Source organism: Leopardus geoffroyi, chromosome D1 (assembly GCF_018350155.1).
Source record: "Leopardus geoffroyi isolate Oge1 chromosome D1, O.geoffroyi_Oge1_pat1.0, whole genome shotgun sequence".
Lineage (NCBI taxonomy): Eukaryota > Metazoa > Chordata > Mammalia > Carnivora > Felidae > Leopardus > Leopardus geoffroyi.
Window position 1 is genome coordinate 48,673,434 of NC_059329.1, and position 24,180 is coordinate 48,697,613.

At 38.6% G+C, this 24,180-nt stretch overlaps 1 protein-coding gene across 29 annotated transcripts in view; it reads left to right on the plus strand.

Annotated features, from left to right (window-relative positions):
* DLG2 (discs large MAGUK scaffold protein 2) overlaps nucleotides 1-24,180 on the plus strand; it is a 2,060,218-nt gene that overhangs the window by 1,672,238 nt on the left and 363,800 nt on the right. The window lies entirely within an intron of this gene.

The following is a 24,180-nucleotide window of genomic DNA, read 5'->3' on the forward strand; positions in this document are numbered from 1 at the left end:
ATTTTACTTTTCCAATCTCTGTTACCAAATTTGCTTCAAACCTATTTCTCGTTGACAGGTAGGCTTCCTTAATGACATTTCAATTCAAGCCTTTCTGTTTTAAAAGTTTGTTTTGTTCAGGCCTCTGTCCCTCCTTCTAACTTAATTAGGGCTTGAGTTCCACCAGAATGTGGAGTTGACAGAGGTGTTGTCTTCTCCTTCTCACATCACCCTCTAGATTGTCATTTCTCTTAGATTTCTCCTCTGGTAGTATTGGGGCAAAAAAGGAAACTGGAAATGGAATTTCCTTATCATTCCACTGTGGCCAGTCCCTTTTTCTTGGTTATCTCTGGTGATGTAGCCTGGATGGGTGGATAACCAACCATGCACAGATGCTGGGAGACTCCCACAGCTCCCCCAGCCATGTGGTCCCTTGGATGACTCAGCTGTCTCTTCCACAGAACTCCTAGCAATGGCACACTGTGACTTACCATGCATGCACCACTGCCTGAGCCCTAGCAGTCCCTCCCATTCCTCCCAGAGTGCCCCTTTCTCATCTGTCCTCAGCAACTTCAAACATGAGGCTTGCAGGCATGAGTGGCAGGTATCTTTCCTCTTCCTCAGGTTGAGCTTACCAGGGACACTCCTTGCCTCTTCTCTCCCTGGCAGACCTTCTTGTCTTCACTGCCCAGGGTTCTTTTCCAACCTGGGTAGCAACAGGGCAATGCAGCAAATTCCATGGGTAAGTGGATATCCACCTAGAAAAGAGACGTTGCTCTTTACTTCCTGGAAGAGTATAAATACTATAAATACTTTTCAGAGTGCCCTTTCTTGCTCTCAGCTCAGGATGTCCCTAAACCCATAGGAAGGTGAGCAAAAGGAATGTGGCCTCTCCATAGACACTGCACTCCCTGAAAAGGACACCTCCTTCCCCTGGTAGCCCGCCTTTTCTGTTTGTGATGGTAAAGAATGTCAAAGCACTTTTGTTCCTGTAGTAAACAAACAAAAACAGAGAGATAGGGGTGGTTGCTAAATATGAATTTAGTTTTGGAGAATTTAAGTAACTTTCTTCTCAACAGGGCAGTGTCTTAATTGTAACATTTGTTCTAGTTCACGAAAAAAAAAAAACAAAAAAAAAAACAAAAAAACAAAGGCAAAGTAAGTACTTAATCAATACTTCACCTTATTTGGTTCTGTAGTAATATTGAAGGTGGTCTAGATTCTGGATCATAGCCAGAATCACTGAGTTTAAATCTGGGCTCAGGAACTTATGAGCTGGGTGATAGCAAATGGCTTGGGTTTTTTGTTTGTTTTTTGTCTGTTTGTTTGTTTGATTTTATATGTTCAATTTCCTCATCTGTAAAATGTATTTCCTTACAGAGTTTTTCTCAATAATTAAAATTATATTTATTGTTTTTTATAATATTACTGGAATTATATGTGTATTTGCTATAGTATAGTATAATGTTCATTGCTGTTGTTATTGTTATTCATAACATATACTTAATTTATCAGGCGGGAGAGTTTCACATTTATATTAAATAAAGATTCATTAAAACAGTCAGGGACTGGTGTCATCGCTACTTTAGAGAGACTTATTCCTATACACACAGGTAATGCTCATTTGTGGAAGCAATCCAAATCATTGAGTTTGCTTCATTGTTGAGTTAATATTTATATACAAAAGTATTTTAATTGCCAAGATTATACTTAAATGCTTGTTAAACACATTAAAGAATAGTGTAAGCCTTTTCTACATATTGGCTTATCCTCAGCTCCAAAAGACAGAATATAGGACCTGCATAACAAATGCTCTTACATTTCTGGTGTATATATCTGAGAAAGTTTAGGACAGAGAGACTACATAAACACATGAGAGGAAATAGTCTCCCCCAGCCTGTGAACAGTCCCCAGTTGGACTTGAGAATGTTCATCAGTCAGCACTTGTGACTGAACTCTCCATACCACCCCCATCGATTTCCCCTTTCTGGAAGGAGCCATAGTTTAGAAAAACTATTCCACAAAACTCACTGATCACCTTCTCCAAAGGACTGTGATCAGTTTTGAATTCTGCATGTTAAATCAGACATGGAGAGCTAGCATGGAAAGTACATCCAGAGTTAACAAAGGGATGGGACAGCATTTTATCTAGGAAACATTGACAGGGTCAAGATTCTATGATTGGAAGAAGGGAGCTTATCATTAATGAGATTACATTCAAAGTGTGCAACTTGTTGGGAATAAAAATAGTACATATTCATGGATAGTCCTTTAAGGGAAGAGAAAAGAAACTATTTATCAAGTGCTTATTAGGTACCTGGTATGTTCTCATTCTCTCTCTCTCTCTCTCTCTCTCTCTCCTCATCCATTCATCTATCTTCTCTAATTTTATTTCCAAAATAGTCTTATGAAATAGGCATCCTTTTTGTAAATCTTGATTCTCAGGAGGTTAAGTACTTTTCCCAAGGACACCTACATAGAAAGTAGCACAGTTTGGATTTGAAATCAAATTGGAGTCTGCTGTACAACAGTGCAGCATGAAAAGTCTTTATTGAGGCGGAGAGCTCTGGTCACACCATTCATAAAGCACTTTCAGGATAAGTGAGACACAGTGAAGAACTTCCTATGGCTTTCATTTAAAAAATGATAAAGAACCACAACTGACTCTAAATCTGGAAACCATTAAACAGAGCTAATAACCCACCATTTGGGGTTGATCTGGAAGCCCACGTACATGCTACATGGCAGAGGTGTTGTTTGTGGTACAGGTGAGAGTGGGGAGCTGAGCTTCCCACTGGTCTCAACTTCACCTTCCCTGTTCCTTATGAAGACCTCCCTTGGCAGGGTGCAATACGGCTGTCATGCCACATATTGGTCATTAGCACAGAGAGGATTCCCTCCAGCTGTTCTAAATAATGGCATTTTCTTCTAAAGCTATTTCCAAATCTTTTCTTTCTTCTTACTCACAAAAGCTTATTAGCAGTTTGCCAATAAATATTGTTTTAGCCTTTTGCACTGTTTTCCACTTGAGTGAAATTACCTCTGTGATAACCACAACCACTAATGCTAATTCTCTGCTAATATGAGACCAAAGATGTGAAGGCCTTACCCTGACGTCATAATGGAAGAGTGAGTCCTTTTATAAAAAATACAACTTGTAATCTCAACTATACTCCATTGTTTTAGCTGGTATAAAGCATTTTTCTTCATATCTAGTGAATCATGCAGTATGAAAAATACTGTTTTCCCTGCAATCATGGAAGGAAATAGAGTCTGGAATCAAAAAATTGGTTTAGAATCCTGCCCTCTTTGCCATCTGTTGTTGTCATTCTCAAAACAGGACCCTTACCCTCTCTAAGCATGAGTTTTCTCCACAACCAAGAGGAGAATAGCACAGGACTCACCAACTTTCTACAAAAGTAGCAGGTACATATTAGACCTTCAATAAGTACTAGTTGAATATATACTTATTCCAAGTGTTCTGAAAAAACAAAACTTTTATTTTTATACCCACGATTAGCTTGAAGACCCACGTTGAACACCTGCTATTAAATATATATATGTATGTATGTGTATATACTGTATATGTGTGTATGTATATGTATATATATGTATTTATGTAAAGCATTTCTGAATATAAAATATTTGAGGCAGAAATAATTTTGTGCTGCAGGAATATTTAGAAGGGGATACCTCAGTAATTCTCCACAAAGCCCAGAACACTAAAATTCATGCTCTAAGTGCCCAGCTGGCCAACAAATAGAGAGATAATGTGACATACAATCATTGTCACTGAGCCCATAGTGGGAAAGTAATTTTTCACTTTGCATAGGCCAATGGGTCTTTAACAGGATTCTCATTAAGGTGTTACACTGCTGAGTGCAGGCAATCAACTGAAATTGGAAATTTCCTTGCTTCAAAATTCTCTTTCCTAATGCTTTTGTGAAAAGCAACTACTTAGGATATTTTTTAAGTGAATGTACTTTAAAAGTCCATATGTTTATATATTTTTCACCTAAGTTGCTATTTACTTGACATAAAATAATTGGAGATATTTCAGATTTCCACTTAATTTGATCCATGAAGACAACAAAACTGTCTAATTGAGCTTCTACCTAGAGTTACCACTGTTTTTTAAATCGATATCTGAATCATCTTTAACTATGCCAGACATGAGGAGGCAGAATAACATCCCCATTAACAGTGTGAGCTCCTTGCTTCAGGTTCAAGTTGACAGATACAGCCCACACCTGAATCTCTTCTTCCTCCTGAGACCCCATTAAAAGGACACTTAAAAGAATAAAGAAGAGACAATCCCATAATGGTAAAGGAAGTGGGAGAGGCATCAGAGGCCAAAAGATTCCCTCACACTTCTGGATGACAGCAGATGGTGGGGTATAGATGGATGAAATAGAGCAAAGCAGCCCAGACTTAGATCACCCAGGGAGGCAGGGCCATTGTGTTCTATGTAAATGCCATCTTCTAAAGTTGTTTCCAGGGATGCCACCCACAAAAAGGCCCACCACAGTGCAGCAGCATTGGATGCCTACAGCTCAGGAGGCGGCAGAACTGCCTAGCAAGCCCAGGAAATTCAGAGACTTCAGAACATTGACAACAGATGGGCTGAGAGCAGAGTCTGAGAATAGGACTGAGGATACCCCTACTCAGCACACACACTCCTGATACAGAACAGCTACAAGGCAGTGACTTACCACCTGTCAGAAAATGAAGGCTCTTCTCTAAAGAAATAGAATTTCTTCTGAAGAACCTAGCTAAGCTAGTTTGCATGTAACCACACAGCAGAGCCCTTCATGGTATGCCAGTTACAGGGACAGCTTTCAGGTTTGCTTGCCTAACCTGAAGTCTTTCAGTGGAAAAGACTTGCCCTTATCTGCAGCAGCCCCTACAACCTTTCTACTACTTCATTCTTAAATATGAACAGCCAGCCATGAGTTACTGAACAGTTTAACAAAACCCATAAAATGACAAAAAAAAACAACAATAAAATACACATACATAGAGAAAAACTATCCTCAAAGAAACATGTCATTCTGGTAACAAAGTAGAATTTAAAGAAATACTCTCCTTATAAGCATATTGTTAACAATATGGAGGTAACCACTGGAATTAAAAGTGAAATGGTTACAAGTGATTACCTCTGGGAAACCAGGTAGGATTCTCAGGAAAGGGGACACAAGTTAAATTTTGAGGAACGTATTTGGAACAAGGTGGAGATTAAAAAAGGGAAATCATGTGCAAAAAACTAAAGTACTTGGCTAACACAGCCAAAACTAGGAAGTATCTACAGCTATCATGTAGCTTTCTCTCATCCACCAGAGGACACACACTTTGTTTTATCTTACTTTAGAAGATCATTCCAGCAACATCATAGAGGTACTTTTCCACTAACTGGCATTTTCACCTCAATGAAATAGCTGCTCTGTGAGGTGTTGACCACCCTTTACAAGTAGCACTCAACAAGAAACCAGATGACCCTCTTCATGAATATTATAGAAGGAATTGTTTACAGAGTGGATGGTTTGCCTAATAGACCCTCACTAAAAATCTCTCCAAATAGAGAGGTCTGTGAGTATCCAAATGATAACCAAGAAGCAGTCTTGTCTGTATACAAATACATCTAGGAGAAAAACCATCCTCTCAGGTTAACTGTTCGGTGTTAGTAGCATCATCATTCTTTCTTGGAGGGACTGGCCAGTCTTGATAAGAACAGCCATGAACCTATGTTTGACACAAGAAACCCCCTCGCCACACTCTAAGACCACTCTGGATTCTTGAGACCATGGCACCTTGGCACCACTGCAGCCAGAGAGCCTCTGGCATTCCCATGTTGGGTCTGAACAGGTGTGCTCCCAAGGAACACTCTGGGAACACAAGCTTGGCTGGAATCATTGGTTCTCTTGTCCTGTACCCATTTCCTTTTGCCTTTATGGGAGCTTTTTTGCAGCTAACATGCTTCAGATTTTTCAGGATGATGCTGACTTAAAATAGTCTTGGTCTAAGTGCCCCGATATGTGGTTCCAAAACACATGGTCACTGTAGAAAGTGTAAGCATCATTGACCTGAGAACCAGGAGATCTGGGTTCTAGGTTCAGTTCTGCCACATCTTACTATGTGATTTTGAGCAGATCTTAGATACTTTCCAACTCTAACATTATAGAGTTTAATGATTTTTGAAGATAGAAAAGTTTGGCTTCTGAATTTGTAAGAATATTTCCAAACATGAGGCCTAAAGGACCACTGGGCTTTAGATAGCTGGCCCTCAGGGGCGGTGGCTTGAGTCATCTCTGCCCACACACACTCACATATCCAGCCATCCTTCAGGATTCATAATCAATATGAATGGTCAATTTCTTCCTTACACAGAAGTCTGTCCAAAACATTTCTGTACCCTGATCCTCAAAAGCAATACTAGGCAGTGTTTCCCAGAGTAACTGAGAGTAACATTTCCCTGGTATGCTGAGAAGTACACTGAACTACTTTCAGACTTGAAGGGGAAGCTTTATTAGGTTATTAGTTGCTGGGATCCCTGGTCAAAAATATAAACCTTTGTTAACCACAGAAATGTAATTGACCTCACCAAAACAGGGGGCCAAGTTGGGTTAAGTGGAGAGAATTTTTGTGTATGTTTAGAATGCATTGAGAGAGCGTATATAGTTCTTGCCCTCTTCTTTATTTTGTTCGCCTGATAGCTGAAGAGTTTACTTAGAGAGAATATAGGAAAATTAAAAATACAGCAACTAGGGGCACCTGGGTGGCTCAGTCGGTTAAGTGCATGACTCTTGCTTTCGGCTCAGATCCTGATCTCACGGTTTTGTGAGTTTGAGGCCCATGTTGGTCTCCGTGCTGGCAGTGAGGGGCCTGCTTGGGATTTTCCTTCTCTCTTTCTCTGTCCCTTCCCCACTTGTGCTGTCTCTGTCTCAAAATAAACAAATAAACTTAAAAAAAATTTTTTAATATAGCAACTAGGTGATATTTAGAAATGCTTGGAAGAAATCAAAATTGCTCCTGACTCCTCCAAAAATATTTTTGCTTGTGATTTATAGTGCAGTAAAGACAGACTAGCCTCTTGGGTCAGAGTGCCAGCCTCACTTTTGTTGCTAGGTCACCTGCTGGGGGATCCTAGCTGTGGGGAAGAAAGAAGGGAGTTTACAGACCTCTCCTTTCATCTCGAGAGGGAAAAGGGACCTTCAGAGCTTAAACCTCAGAGGACCCATTAGAAATTAATCAGAACAGTGGATAATTCCAGAGTGTATGTTTCCTGTAGTTCACACCATATGTTTGCTTTTCATTTCTCCTCATGTCCCTGCAGTTTCCTCCTCTGCTCCCGGTGGAGCTGTCAGCTGATTCTCCTTAGCCCCATTTCTGCTAGCCTACTGCTCCTTTTTTCCATTTTCTTACTTGATAAGACATTCCTTTCCCAGGCCTTGTAATCTTTCTTCCTTACACGTGTGGAACTGAAAGTATAAAAGGTGTCATCACAACAAACTCTAAGGATTGCCAAAAATTTATCAGTGTTGACAAAATGCTGAGGCTGCAGAGAACTAGGGCATGTATGTGGGCTGCCAATTCATGGGATGCTAACTCTCTCCCAGGGCCTGGGTTTCTGATGCCATCTGCTGTTGAAATAAAAACTGTGGGAAAAAATAAAAACAGAAAAATGCCCACTTCCCTGGATATGACAGATAAAATTTCTCAAATTTGGAATGTCAAGTAAAATATCAACATAGATTTTGGGAGGTGACCTTGAGTATCTAGATTTATATATTTTTTCAGCTAAAGACTTGTTAGCATTACTATTCCATCAGAGAAAGGCTCCCTTAAAGCAATGAAATAAGAAAGACATAAAGAGTATACAGCACTCCAACACAAATGCAGGCCATTTGGAGACACAGACTGCAGAGCCCAAAGAGGATATCTTCTGTATTCAAATGCTAAATATATAACATTAAATATTACCTATTTAATAGTAGGTGATATGTTTTAGGAGCCTTATGTGGATCTCATCTAGTTCTGATAACAGTTATTGTTTATGGGCACATTATCCCACTTTATGGTTGGACACAATGAAGCTTTGAGGAGTTAAGGGTGCCGCCCAAGGTCACAGAGCTAGTAGGTGGCAGAACTGAGATTTAAACCCACATTTTAAAATCACCACCTTTCCCTGCCCTCTCAGAATTATAGGTGTTTTATTATTACAAATTGGCCAATTTGGAGGCCTAAGTAAGTTGTTGAAATACAGTGTGGAATTCAATGATATGATACCTGGGGTTTGGGAGGTTTTTGTCATGATAGGCATTGTCAAAAATCCAGTTTTCATATAAGAACATAAACAAAAATAGCACAAGCACCTAATGGTGACTTCACTTATCTTGAAATGTGCTGAATTGGAAGTGGAGGAGTGATATTTCTATACTCTTGGCATCTGTTTTACCCAGCAGGACTAGGAAGAAAGCCGGGGTGACAGGTCAGGAGTCTGGTTATCAAGGGCTGCTGGGCTATCCTCTGTGGTGCCCTTGCACATGGAAGATATTCATAGCCAAGCAGCTGGAATTTATTTTAGAGGGACGCCACAGAATCCACTAGGGAATTTGGTTTGGGTGTCTGTTTTTTAGTAAATCTTCTTTTCTGTGCATAGTTCAATGCCAATGTGATTATTTATCCTGCATGTTTTCCTTGGAAACCTTTTTAGTTTTTAATAAAGTGTTTTAATAAAGGGCTCAAAGTAAGTGATGAATAAACTTCCTCCTTATTATTGTATAATTAAACATACTCAAAAAACAGTGTGCTACAGAATATTCAACTAAAAAATTGCCCCTCTTCATCAATACTCCTAATTATTAATGCTATGGGGCACCTGGGTGGCTCAGTCAGTAAGCGTCCGAGTTCAGCTCCGGTCATGATCTCACAGTTTGTGAGTTCGAGCCCCGCGTTGGGCTCTGTGCTGACAGCTCAGAGCCTGGAGCCTGCTTCGGATTCTGTGTCTCCCTCTCTCTGCTTCTCTCCCACTCACACTCTGTCTCTCTCTCTCAAAAATAAATAAACATTAAAAAATAAATAAATAAATAAATAAATAAATAAATAAATAAATAAATTATTAATGCTAATAATAATATGATCATCCTTGATGTTGATTGAGATGGCATTGAAGAGCTAGTTAACATCCTGAATGACAGGGTGTCTGGGTGCCTCAGTCAGTTAAGCATGGTTTGTGGGTTCGAGCCCCACTCCAGGCTCTTGCCAACAGCATGGAGCCTGCTTTGGATCCTCCCTCTACCTCTCTGTCTCTGCCCCTCCCCTGTACTCTTTCTCTCTCTCTCTCTCTCTCTCTCTTTCTCTCTGTCTCTGTTTCTTCTCTCAAAAATAAATAAACATTTAACATAATGAACCAAGGAGGAATTTTTTTAAAAAGCACCCAGTCATAGGTTTGTCAACCTATTAAAAATGAATGTAGGAAACCTATTCTATGACAGGATTTAGCTGCCCAAACTGGCAGAAAGACTTAACAGTCACAAATCTCCCAGTTGTAATCCTGGCACCAACTTATTATCATACTAATATCCCTCTTTGAATGCTGCCCTTTTTCTTCTATCTCTCTAGTATTAAGGCTACTCTTACCAAGTTGCGTGAGTTTGTGCCCAATCAATAAAATTAATTGGGAATATGATGATGAGCCCTGCAGACACTACCTCTGCCCCCTGTCTGGCAGGGAGAAGCAGCTATTAATCAAATAATCACACAAACGAATGTAAATCTGTGACTATGCCAAGTACTGTGAAAAACTGGCCTATGATGCCCTGAGTGCCTGTAATAGGGGATCTGTAATAGGGTACCAGGAGGTCAGGGATGTCATAGAAGGCTCTCACCTTAACAATGAGGAGATCTTAACCAGGCAAAGAGAAAGTACCATCATTAATGACGGCACAGGCAGTGATTACAAATCTGTCTGGATGTATTTCTGAGCTGAACACTGACTAGGGCAACATGAAGTCAGAAGAGCTTGCCATTTAGAGATTTATAATGAGGAGCCTGACTCATGGTTGACTGTCTCCCCCAGAGAGGCTGTCAGATGGAGGCTTGCGGTTGTTTTATCAGAACTACATGGTCTGCATAGATGTGATTTTCTGAATCCCTTCTCTCATCAGTTCTGCTGGTGCCTTGGCTTTTGTTTGATGTGTTGGTCTGCTTGTTTATCTGCCTGTGTGCCAGAACTCTAAAATCTTTCCTTGCCCCTGCTGCTTCCTATACTTCTCTTCTTGTATCTTCTTTCCCTGGTCCCTCTTACTTTGTTTTTTCCTCTCCTCTTTTCTCCATAAACTCCCTCCTCCTTTTCTTTTAGTCTTGATTCTGCATCCATTTCTTCTTTTTTTTCCCCCCCTTTCCTTCTGCTATCCATCCTGAAGGTACTAGGCTCATGTTTGTCCAGGGCATTATAATTTACAAAGAAATCTCATGGATGTTATTCTATTTGACTCCAATAACAATTTCATAAGAGAGCCTGAGTAAGAATCATTTATCCTGTTTGCAGATCTGTCGTGAGATAGGTGACTTCCTCAAGATTGCATATCTGGGAAAAGGAGGAGCTTTGACTGCAAACCGGATGCTTATCATTCAGCCCCACATTGACATCACTAGACCATCCTACCTGAAAACAAATGTTGAAGACATCCCAACCACGTCTTTTAGTCTTATTGACAGAGGCAGTCCTTCTTTGCCCTGTCTTTATCATTCACAAAAATGAGTCTAGACAGAAGTTGCGGTCAGAGAGGTTTTCTGGTTGCTCATTTATCACCTGAGCAGGAATAGCCTCAGTCTCATCTGTTGAATATTTACTGGACATTGCATTTGACCTTGAATTGAACCCCTTGTAAAGAATGATTTTCATTATATTTTTACCTTGCCTGGCTGTGATCTGGGAGATGGGATGGCTGCAGAAAGCAGGGAATGAAAAAGATAGCTTTGAGTATCATTTATCAGCCTTCATTGGATTACTCATCTTGAGACATCCATCTTTATATATCCAACTGAATCTGGTGTTTTTCTCTGCATATATCGCTAATCCCTCAGAGACTCTCAAATTCCATTAGGGTATTTGTTTACTTCCTCTTCCTGGCCAATTATAAAGAGTTTAAAGAAAGAGCACATCCATATCCTATGCCACAAGCCAGATGCCCCTCTATTACCAGAAAAGCAGCCAGTGGTCTTTATCCTTTATTTAATCTCTCTGCTGATTTCCAGTCCTGGAAATGTTTACTCTACTGAATATGCTTTTAAGACGTCAGTCAGCAACCTTTATTGACTGATGGATCACACTTGGTAAAGTCTCCTGCTGGTTACATACAAAGTCATACTGCTCAGGGACAATTGTGCAGGAGACAAGCACCACCCATCCATTCTTTCAATTAGTTGTTGATTTGACTGATGTACCTTTCATTCATTCCTGCATTCAACTAAGTATTCACTGAATGCCCAATATGTACCAGGCACTGTAGTGAGGAATTTAATATAATGAAGAAGAAGAAAGGTTCAGTTCCTGCTTTTGAGGAGCACACATTCTAGTGGGGTGACACAATGTTGACAGTTGCAATAATTTGCTGAGCTTGTATGTTTGTAGTTTTAGAACAAAAGAACAAGCAGCTGATTTGGGGAAAACCAGTAGTGCTGTTGGGACATGGTTATGAGTGTTTTTATCAAGGGACTACCAAACCCAAAGGGAAAAGGTACTGTCTCCAGACTGAGGAAATTCCATACTCACGTGGGCTGGTAGTAGGAGTCGGGAATTTTAATTTTAAGCACAGGTCTATAAAAGCTACACGGAAGGGTAGAAGGGAGCCATGCTTGTCACAGCCTTTTAATTCTGAAAATAGAAATTCTCCTGTGATGAAGCATCAATTATGCACATTGATGGGAAATCGCATTTCAGTATCAATGTTACATGATATTTAAATGTTTATACAAACCTATATTTAGATGTTTACACAAACATCTCTCCACTTACAGTGATTTTTTTTTCTGTACCCCTGAAATGCTTGCTTGTCCTCAATTTCCTCTCCTTGGTATAGCAGCCTGGTGTAATTTAAAGAACATGATGTTTTGATTTCTCTCTACTTTTATTTAAATACTGGCTCTTACTAATATTATCACCTTGAGCTCTTACTGAACCTCTCTGAGCCTGTTTCTTTAATCTGTAAAGACTAATGCCTACTTCATAAAATTGTTTCGAGAATTTATTTTTTTAAATATGTAAACATCTTAGCATAGTTCTTAACAAGCACTAGGTACTGAGTAGGAGTTAGTTCTCCTCTTTTCTCCTTCCCTATATTCCATCTGCCCCTTCTCTTTCTGATGTGCTAGAACCTCTTCCCTCTTTCCCAAACCAGGAATCAATAAAGTTTCCATTCATTGTTCATTTAACAAAAATTTCCTGTGAACCTCTCTTGTGCCCTCAGGGAGATACAGTCAGTATTGTGGAAGACAGCCCAGCACATGGTAGAAAAACAAAGAGGAGAGAGTAGGCCCTTTTTAGAAACAGACACCCTAAGTCCAAAAGCCCTTCTAGACCCAAGAAAAGCATTTCTTAATGGCAGACTCTCAGAAAGTATAGCAGATGAGAAAAGAATACTTTGGGGTAAAGTGTCACCTTATCCCACCTCCTTATTTTACATATGACAGAATAAGTTCAGAGCCATGCACATGTATACTAGCTCACATACATGCACACATGTCCACTCCTTCCATACACCTCCTCTCCAGTGATTTCCATTACATTCAGTGGTTTATAGGCAACTATTACATATATATCCCCTAGGATCCTTTCTTGATTGCCTATATCATAGATCAAATCTCTGCCACACAACTTAATGCTTGGAATTTTCCCCTTGTTTCATATGTAAGAGTTTCTCTACTAGGCTCACAATTCCTAAGGTTGCTTCTAGGTCCCATCTCATTACATAATTATGAAACAGGTTCTCAGACACAGACCGTGTTTAACAAATGATGATTTGTTACATTTCCTTCTCCTACTATGACCTGAGGAATAGGGAATTCACTCTCCCTGAGTGACTTATTTTCTCCACTTCTCATCCTTGTTTTCCTAGAGGAGATAAGCCAACTGATCATTATTCTTTTCCTCTCTGTGTGTAGTTGTGTACGATAGTGGAAGCCACAAAGGCTCTTGTAGACAATCAGAAGTATGAATGCTGCTGCCACCACTTTTAGCTGGCTGATATTAGACAAGAAACTTAACCTTTCCAAATCTCAGTTTTCTCATCTTCAAATGAGGAACATAATACCTGACTTACAGGGACACCATAAGGATTAAATAGTCTTAACTCTTCATAAATGTTGGTGATTATAATTAAATTTAAAGCTCACCTCACTAACCAAAATATAAATTTGTATTATGTTCAGGTATGAAAAAGACCAAGGGTGATGATAGTAGTTTATTCCCTCTTACCAAATGGATTATGTATTTCATGGCCTATTTAGGTGCGTTGAATGTGTTATGGTTTACAAAGTTACAGGAGTGCTGGAGAACTATCTTTCTGTCTATCTAAATAACTAACCCTATATAAACACCCTTGGGACGAAAGAACCATGGCTGTCAAAGGTTGAGTTCTGTGTGTTTGTAGACAGTGGCCTTCCAATATTCTCCTAGTTTTAATTTATTTGGGGGACATCCTCAATTTGAGGGAAAAAAGTTAACACGAGAATTAAAGTTCCCAAATATCTAAGCTATTACCATGTCCAGCTATCTACTTTCCTTATGGGGGAACTATCTGAGTCCAGAGATATTGGACAGGCAAGAGATTTTCCAAGTGGACAGGCAAATCTCAGGCAAGAGATTTTCCAAGGCCACACTAAAGTCAAGACCAGAATTCAGTCTCCTAATATCCTGGCCACCCCTCTTTCCAGAGGAGAATGAGGATGAACAAGAGTCTTCCTCTGGTTATTCTTTTCTCACTTTGTCATGCTTTCTCTGTATTAATCTTTCATCTAAGAATTAGATAAGGTTTATTGAGCTTCCTAGAAATGTGTGACTTTAGTGCTAAGATGTAAAGATTATGGCTTAAGTGACATATCCAAGCACCAAGAGACCCAAATCAAATTGAAATGGTGATTGTGGCACCATTGTGGATCATTTGTAGGATTCATGAGTTAAGAAATTATAATACCCTACTGAAGATGTAGACATACCAAAATGAAGGAGACAGATTCACTTAGAGCTTTTTGTTGTTGTTGTGATCATTGTCGTTTTGTTTTTAGAGGGTTCTTTTGCCTGGAGAGGGAAAAGTTACTGGGAAACAGGAGTGATTTTAGGAGAAAATTGGGGGGAAGAGAAGTAAAATATCAGAAGTATCTTGTCCTGTACAGTGCTGATCCTGTGACTTCCCATTAAGCCATTTCTTATCTTTCATATAACCTTCAGTATCAGGTCAGGTGTGGGAAGAATTCTACACTGGGCTTTTGGACCACTGTAGGATGGAACTCACACTCTATAAATGGGCACATGGGGTGTTTTTGGTTCCCCATCTCCACTCCTCTACACCAAATGTTCTTATCCCTTTGCTACCCTCCCGTTTTTTTGTTCCCAGTGTTACAACTTTTTTTTTTAATCAAAACCAGCTTCTTAGGACCACCTCATTTGCACTGAGATATAGGTTTCTTCTAGGTTTCATTCCACAGTCATTTATTGAACATGTTCTTTGTGCCAGGTATTTTACCAGGTACTAGGGACACAAGAACTAATGAAAGGAAGTTCATATCTATTAGGCACTTTCTCGATATCAGACACTAACTCACAAAGTGAATATGACACTCAAGAATCTCAGAGTCAAGCAGAAAAAGCAAGCATACAATAAATGGTCATCATTATAGAAGATTGCAATCTTAGCTTACTGACCTAATAATTGCCAGTTTACTCTTCTGATCTACCACTATATTGTAAACTCCTGGGAAGCAGAAACTGTCTGCTTTATGGTTATAATTCCAGCCCCAATGGAGCTCCACTAAAGTATAGAGGATTCTAAACACATAATTGTTAAACAGATACAGAGATAAAGTATGATGATTAGGACAGTCCATATGTGAGTCCAGTGTAGTGCAATTCTATTGGAGCTAGTGTTAGAGCTAAGGAAAGCAAAGGTTAAAGTCATGAAGAAAGAAATGGAGCCTGCCAAGCATACAAAGGGAAGGAGCCAGAGAGCTGCAGGCAGAGAAGACTGTGCATACAAAGACCAAGGGAGGGAAGAAGTCTGGTGTTTGAGATAAAGCTGGTAATTCAAAGAAAATCAGAGTTACTTCGTGATTGAAATTTAGAGTATTTTTGAGAGTGTGCCAGGAGATGAGGCCACAAATGTTTGTTCAAGGAAAAAAATATTGATGATTCTTTTAAAATCACTTTGTGTTAATGTCACTGTCCACATTTGGCTTTCAGATTTCACTATGGCTAAAGGAACTAGTTAATAAATGACTTTAAGAATCTCATACCAAGAAGGCTTTGAACTAATCTCTACTTCTAAGTGCAGGTATCTGGGAAGAAGTAGATTGGTAAAAGAAGTGAAATTTCCCAGTTGGAAAAACCAGCATGTAAAGCAGTGATCTTCCACTTCTTTTCCTGATGACAAAAAAAAAAAAAAATCAGAAAATCCATCAAGGCTCAACTCATAATGATATAAAGCTTTCCCTGGAATTAGCAGAAAACATAACTTGTAGCAGGAAAAAGCTACAGGGATATTTATACAAGCCAACACCTGCAATACTCACAGAGAAGAGAAGAGCTAAATGTTTCTTTTAAGAGAAGAATGTTTAAGTGTCCAACTGTAGCTAAAGGTTAGTTAGGTGTTTGTATTTCCTAACATACTATTTTTGAAAATGAATTTCATTAATAGTAATGAATGATGTTGTTCATGTTAGCGGTTTGGCCTGTTTTTTTCTATAGTAATTCTTACACAGATGTCTTAAGTATGGAGAAACTTTTTAAAATTCTGTTAATGAGGTTTATGGTAAGTCTTGTTATGTGAATACCAAGATCACTGACCAGGCTCTGCAGATAGCTACCCTTTACTAATATTACTAGCCTTTTACCTAACATCAATTTTCTATATTGAAGTCGTCATGAGAACTGGGTCAACCTCAATGATCCCCTTTCTTCCATAACAGGTTGGGCTCATAGTATATTTTGGCTTATGGAGTTATTAGCTTCAGGATGTATTAGCTTCAGAGAGCTGTTATAACAAATTACCACAAACTGAGTGGATTAAAATAACAGAAATTTATTGTCTCTCAATTATGGAGGTTGGAAGTCTGAAATTAAGGTGTTGGCAGAGCTATCCTTTCTCTAAAACCTGGAAGGTAATCCTTCCTTGCCTCTTTCCTGGCTTATGGTGGTTTGCTGACAGTGTTGGATGTTCCTTGGTTTACAGCTCACACATAACTCCTGTCTCTGCTTCTATCTTTGTATAATATTCTCTCTGTGTCATCACATGGCTGTCTTTTTATCAGAAGACCAGTCAGCCCAGAGAAATGGCCTACCCTACTCCATTATGTCCTCATCTTAACAATACCTCTGCAACCACCCTATTTCCAAATAATGTCACATTCTGAGGTACTAACAGGACTTCAACATCTGAGAGGGAGGATGGGGAGTTGGGGGTGGTAATTCAACCCACAACACAGAATGTAAATCTCTCCATAGACAGAGACTATATCTCTCATAGTTTTGTATGTCCAAGGTCCAGCTAGTGTCTGGCCCAGTGACTGCTGGGTAAATTTTTGTAAATGATTAAACAAATGTGCAAATACTCTATTCTCCTGAGAACTGAGATCTGTGTCTCTGTTTACCTATTCAAGAACATCATCCTGATATGGCCTCTGCCTCCAGGTCTCCATTGCAGCCCTGCTAGAGCCCCATGTTCTAGTCAAGCAAGAATACTTATTTTTCTCCAAACACTGCATATTATCTCACTTCCTTCATTTATACTTTTCCTTATCCCTCCTACTCCCCACATCTCTGTGTTAAATCAGGGCTCTCTACCTGTTATAAAATTTACCCCAATTGTTTGTGGTTGAATGAATGATATTATAATTGGTTGTTTTTATCTTCTTCCCTATCCCACTAAAATGAAAACTCCATGAAGTCAGGAAGTGAATCTAGATATACTAGATATACTAGATATACTAGATATACACAACTAGATATACTAGATTCCTATATCTATGGGATATAGATTCAACTATATCCCATAACAATATAGTTATGGGAATAACTATATTCCCAGCACCAAGCACAACACCAGGAGTGAATTTACCTTGACACTCTAGAATTTCTCAATTGCATGGGCCACTTCAAGCCCCTGTACTTGTGCCAGGCACTCTGCTGGGTGCTGGGGACACAGAGGAAAAAGGGAACTCATATTTATTAAGCACTTTTTAGATATCAGACACTAACACTTTGGGTGAATGAGAAACTCAAGAAGTATAATGTTACACATGTAATATTCTTTTTTTAAAGAGGGGACCCCAAATTGTAAAGTCTTAAGACTTTATAAAACCTGAATCTGCCCCAGAATACCACCTTTCATGCCAAGCAAAGTAATTCTAACCATATTTTCATGTATAACTTAAATGTAGTCACCTTCATCTAACTTTCTCTGGACCTCATCCAGAAATTATTTATCTCCAATCCTTCATAGGACCTTGTATGTATCTCTGTTATTAATTATGGTTTTTATATTAAAATTATAGTTTTGTATATTTTTGTTTAGTTTTGTATATTCCTACTTTAAGGATAAAAAAAAACAGGCTCAGCAAGATGAAATAAATTCATCAGTCTTATAAGCTATGTAAATCCAGGTTTCAAATTTAAGTGTGTATCTGAAGCCACAACCAAGCTCTTGGTCTCAATAAAGATCAAGGCCCTAATATGTGCCAGGCACTATGCTAGGTGTTAGAGGCACAAGGTGGTGTCGTTCCAATGGTGATTATATTCCAGTGGGAAATAGGCAACAAGCAAACCAAATAACTTCATTGTAAGATAAGCATCATGAGGAAGACCTACAGAAGGCTAGAAGGCTAGAGTAGAAGATAAGAGTGAATGGAGTGGTCAGATAGTACCACTCAAACTGAGACCTGAGGGAAGAAAAGTTTCTCTGCAGAGAAGAGATAGAAGGAAAGAGTGAGAGAAGGCAGACAAAGGTAAAGTTTTTAGAAATATCATCTATGAATAGCAAATAGGTAAGAGGAACCCCTCAAGGAGACTAGGGAGTAATGGAGAGGTAAGAGAAAAAAACAAAAGCAAAAACTGAGTTCCCTTTCACTAAAGAATGAGATTCTAGAACTGTGCTGTCCATTACAGGAGCCACTAGACACGTGTGGCTGTTTAAATACAGTTTCTCAGAATTAAATAAAGTGAAAATTAAGTTTTTCTGTCATATCAGCCACATTTCAAGTATGTAAAATACATGTGGCTCGAGGTCACATATTGAACAACGCAAAAAAGGAACATTTCCTTATCAAAAATTCCATCAGCAGTGCTTAATAGCTTATGTACCTAAAAGTACAGCCATTTATGTCCTCTCTATTCTCCTCAAGATGACTTCTAAATATCTATTGAGGAGCGCCTGGTTGGCTCAGTTGGTTAAGTGTCCAACTTCTGCTCAGGTCATGATCTCACAGTTTGTGTGTTCAAGTACCCTGTCAGGCTCTGTGCTGACATCTCAGAGCCTGGAGCCTGCTTCTGATTCTGTGTCTCCCTCTTCTCTGTGCCTTCCCCGCTCATGCTCTGTCTCTCTCTGTCTCTCAAAAACAAATAAACATTTAAATAAATATTTAATAAACATTTTAAATAAATAAATAAATAAATAAATAAATAAATAAATAAATAAAATAGATGTATATCGAACAATCAAATAGAATTGTGGTGTTAGAAGTGGGAAACTCTTATTTCTGATTTTCATTAAACAAATACATGTAATGCTAGAATTGGAAGGGATCATAGCAATTCTGATTTACTGTCCTCATCATTCCCTCTATCATAAAGTATGGAAACTGTTGATCAGGGAGACTGTTTTCCAAGGGGTTAATGTTGGAATCAGGACTAGGAAACAAGTTTCTGTCTAGAACTTATCTACAGTAATCTGGCTGTATCCAAATTAGAGGTGAGAGAAGACTTAGAAACCTTGAATCCAAAGAATTTTAATTAATCCAAATTATTTTCCTTATAGCATACTAATTAAAGAGGGGTAGCATATTTTGTAATTAATTGGAATTTCATAATGACATAGAGCTCTAGCTCGAAAGATAATTTTAAAAATCTTTTACAAAATATGCTTTGCCTTTAGGAAAAATATTCAGAGCCCTCCCACCAAACCTTCCACCACCTCCCGCCAGTCGTATTATCAAATTAGTTTTGCTTATATCCTGGCTTTCATAATGTTTTCAAACAATATTCCACAAGTTCTGAAATCTTGAGGACAAATGATGTAACTACTTTAAAAAACCAAGTACAGTGGTTATAGTTTTTTTTTTAACGAGTTTCCTAAAATGATTCCTTTTATAACGAATTGCTCTTTAAAAATTCAAAATGCAACAGGAAGCAGAAACAAATACCTGTCCTTATGGATACTATATATAATTTAATGGGGAAGTTTTCAGCCAAAATATTATGAAATAAATCAAGAGGGATAATTTATTTTCTCTTGCTTTGGAGATGGGATGATCCTTAGAAGGTATGACTATGAAAAGTGAGAGCGTATGTGAGAGCAAAATTTAATTGCTTCCTTGTTTGTCTTTCTTAGAAATTTACACAAAAGCAAATTGAGATGAAACATGGTTATTAGATTATCATATGTGATATGTGAATAAGCAAAAACTCCAAATATTTCAAAATCAAACTAATCAAGATTAGACTGATGCTAATCTATAGTTGATTTATGTTTGTGGAAAGAAAGTTATTTAATTTGTCTGTTTGATTCCTTTTACCAAGAATTTTACATGCAATCTCAGATGTGTAACTAATTCAAAGATTTTCTCTAGAGAGGAGCACTTAGAGAGAGCTTTATGAAGGCTATGAACTAGAAATCAGCAGTTCAACCCAAGGCTGTGGTCATAGCCTCAACCAAAGCCCCTTCCTTTGCAGCGGGGATGTCTTTAAAGACCTTTAGAATGTTTAATTAAGCCTCTCGCAGGCAAACTTGGGAGGTTGTAGAAACAGTACATGACATGAACACTTTTAGGTTTACAAACTAAAGTTACTATATTCACTCCCCTTGGTGCAGAAACATTCAATACTTTGATATTATCCAAATGCAAAGTCTGAATTCCTTAGTTTGGCATTCATGTTTCTTCCCAACCTGCCCCAGTCTTCTCATTTTCTTTGACACAGACTCTGCTCTCCATGCAAGCTGTGATACTCCCTGTTCTCCAAACACATCTTTCATTTGCTCCCCTCTGGCCCTGGGCTCATGCCATCTACTGAAATACCATCTGCTTTCCTTTCCACCTCACTAATTTCTACCCATCCATCAAGGTTTAGCTCTGATTCTATCTTCTCCATGACTTCATCTTTTTTCTTTAATGCAGAGACTTCTCATTACCCACAGCACTCATTTGGACTTAACATATGTGGCCTTGCATTTTTTGATTTATTATTTTTATGTGGGACTATTTGTTTTCTAAAGGTTGTAACTTGTAGAGGAAAAGGAAGTAAGTTCGCATTTAGTGAGCATTTGCTATGTGATCCTAGCACTTTATATCTTACTTCAGTTTACCCTCATAATGCCATAAAATAGATATTATTCACAATTTACAGCTAAAAAAATAAGATCAAAAAATGCCAACAAGGTCACCTAGCTATTAATTGATAGGACTGTTGTTCAAGCCTAGATCTACCTAGCCCCACTGCCCATAGTCTTTTCCAGTATCACACTATGCCATACTATCCCCATCTAATAGAGTTCTTTTTTTTTTAATCTCACACAGTACCATCCATACTCAGTATCTTTATGGTGACTGTTTTTGCTAAATTCAGCCTAACCTCTATATCATTAAGTCTATAGCATAGATCCTCCCTCTGTAATGTGAGATTTCTTGTATATTATCTTCACATCATGTCCTCACAATAGCAGTTCAACAAAAGCCCTTTATCTTTGTGTGTATAGATGATGTCCATTAATCTGCTTGACTGATCAATTGACCAAATTAATTATCTGAATGTGAAGCATGTATTGTGTTATAGTCTTCTAAGGAGCTATATCATTTAGATAAAAGACATCAGTCATAATCAACCTGCAGTTTTAAAATCTTTTTGGTTGACCTCCAAGCCACACCTTTGCTATGCCCCTTCTTTGTGCTTATACTAATACACATCTTCCCATCCTGCTGAAAAGTCTCTTTGATCTCCTGTCACTCTCCTGTTTCTTAACATTGCTCATATGAACATAGTTGCATTTGTGGAAAAATAAAGAAGAGAAGGCACAGGAATACTAGCTGGCTCTTTATGCATGATCTCAGAGAATAACAGTCCCTTATTGGATTATCATGTTTTTGGATCTGTGCCTTAGCTACATGCTCTGAAACTTTTTGTCATTGTATTCAGAGGCAATCAAGCTTATATGGTATTATTTCAAATTACTAATGTACAATAGGAAATACATCTGTTCAAGATACTAGAATGTGCTAATTAACACATTTACTCTCATTAGTAAAAGTACTAGAGAAAAACATTTTTAATGAGCATGTGTCTTGGTGAGTCTGGACTCTGAGAGAGGGAAATCAGCCAACCAGATGACCTTAATTACTAGCGTCATTATGCTACGATGGCCACATAAACCCACCTTGTGGGTTACCCCAACCAACCAGCATATTCATATATATCAGTGAGCTGGAGAATGCCTCTAAGGCACAATGCTGGAGCTACATTGCCACATCTTTTCCCCTAGCACCCAGGAAGAATTTCCCTCTATTCTTTTCCTAATTTATTCAGTTTTATGAATTGTATTCATATAGTATAACTTTTTCCACATTCAGACATACTTTGATTAGTTCGCTAGGTTCTTGCTCTGAGCTAAAGTTTGGAGTGTTCTGTGAATTCTATCCCTATAGTATAACTTCTTCCACATTCAGACTTCCCTTGATTAGTTTCCCTGGCCCTTTCTTCTTGCTTTGAGCCAAGGTCAGGTCAGCTATGTATCCTTAACATCATTGAGGTGATAATGCTTTTGTGCTTTATCCTTTTGTTTAGGGTATAGCCTCCCAGGGGCCTGATCTTGTTCTGGGGTCTCTGATATAACCCCCATCTCTGGGTCCACATGGTCCTATTCTGCAGGCTACCATCAACTTGGGCACTGGAACACAGGCTCTTTGGGAACCTGTACAAGCTCTTTAGTCTCTACCAGTCTCAGTATCTGCTTCCTTCTCTTGTGTTCCCCCTCCATTATTGGCCTCTGAGTATTTCTCTTACCTATTTGCCAGCTTATCCAGTCATTTAAAAATATTTTATAAGTATTCTATTCACAATTTTTAGTTTCTTTGTAATGAAGAGGGTTTTCTGGACATCTAATCTGCCAAATGGTTGGAAATAGAATCTCAATATACATTTTTCTAAAATACTTTTCTGTCTTCTCGATGCTTTTTGTTCATTGTCATATCTGAATTTTACTACTTTTCCATGGAGCAAACAAGTTATGGCCTTAGCAAGGAACCTGTTCCACAGAGGACATGTCTGGGTTCCCACAAATCTCTAGATAGGTGATAATAAAATTCAATATCATTTTTCTCAATGTCTTGCTTATTGTTTCTTTATTCATGAAGTATATTTTGTGTGTGTATCTCATATGTTCAGCCTCTTCTATTTTCCCAAATCACAAAAATAAATAAACCATGGTCTTTATTCTTCAGAACCATTCAGATTCACAGTATAGCTAGACAGACAAACAAAGTAATTTTAGTAACAGCGATGAGGGTAATAGCAATGAATGGATCAATGAAAGGACAATGTGGTTTCAAAATAGGAGATGTGGTCAGGTATCTCTAGAGGAGAGGGTGGATAAGGTAGCAGAGAGAAAGAGATAGCACCTGGCTCATGTCTGAAGGCCAAGGAGAAGTTCATTAGCTGAGGATAGCAAAAGAAGACATTTTATAGCCAAAAGAACAGCTTGGGCAAAGATGAGGCAGGGACCAAGCTGGTGTGACAGGCCCTGGTTGACAGTTTTGTGTGGCTGGAACGTATCTGGCTGGAACATTCACTAATAGTTAAGTTAGGGATCAAGGAAGTAGGTGGTCAAATGATGGGGGACTTTGAATGCCATGCTTAGGAGTTTAGACTTTATCCTGAGAGCATACAGATTCCTGGAAAGCTTTTGAGCAAGAGGATAGCATGGTCAGATTTGTATCTTAGAAGGATGATTGGAAACAGTTTCATAGTTTACTTCCCCCTGCACCACACAGCCTCTCATCATAGATGTTTGAGAGTTGACTGAAGTGATCCATAGACATCAGAGGTTCAGAGCTCAAGCAACATCCCACCAATGGCCACAAGAAAGCCTTCAGGTTTAAGTAGTTATTTCCCTTTTTTAATCCTAAACCCCCTTAAACTATCTGGTTTAAGGAAGAAAAAATAGTCCAGAGCACCCTGCTCCCCTCTTCTGAAAACATCCTAGCTGGTTTTTAGCAGCCTCTGAGACTCGACCTGAACAAAATTATGCTGCTGCTGATCTGCCACAGCTGGAAGCAAATCAGGTTGGCATCTCTCCAATTGTTCAGCATCCAGAGCTTTTATAATTATAAAGGCTTTTTACATCACATTAAAAGAAAAATAAAACTATATAAATGAATGTAGCATATTTAATCCAGGTGATGATAAAAGGACAAAATCTCTTTAGAAGAAGATCGGTTGTTCTTTCTCTTGGCTGCTCTAGCTCATTGCACACATTTCGGGCCTAGCACATGTCCCTTCCTGGTTTTTTATAACTGTGTGTTACATGGGGCTCCTCCCATGCCAGGGTCCTTAATATTTGTGTTCACAGTGTCTGACACAAATGATGTACTCTATAGATATCTGTTTATTGAAAAGTTGGATGAATAATTAAATATTTATTTTTAAGTGGATAAATAAGTTAAAAAAAAACTGGTATTATGAGTAGGCAGCCTTCATCTTCTATATATTCCAGACCTAAAATCTAATGT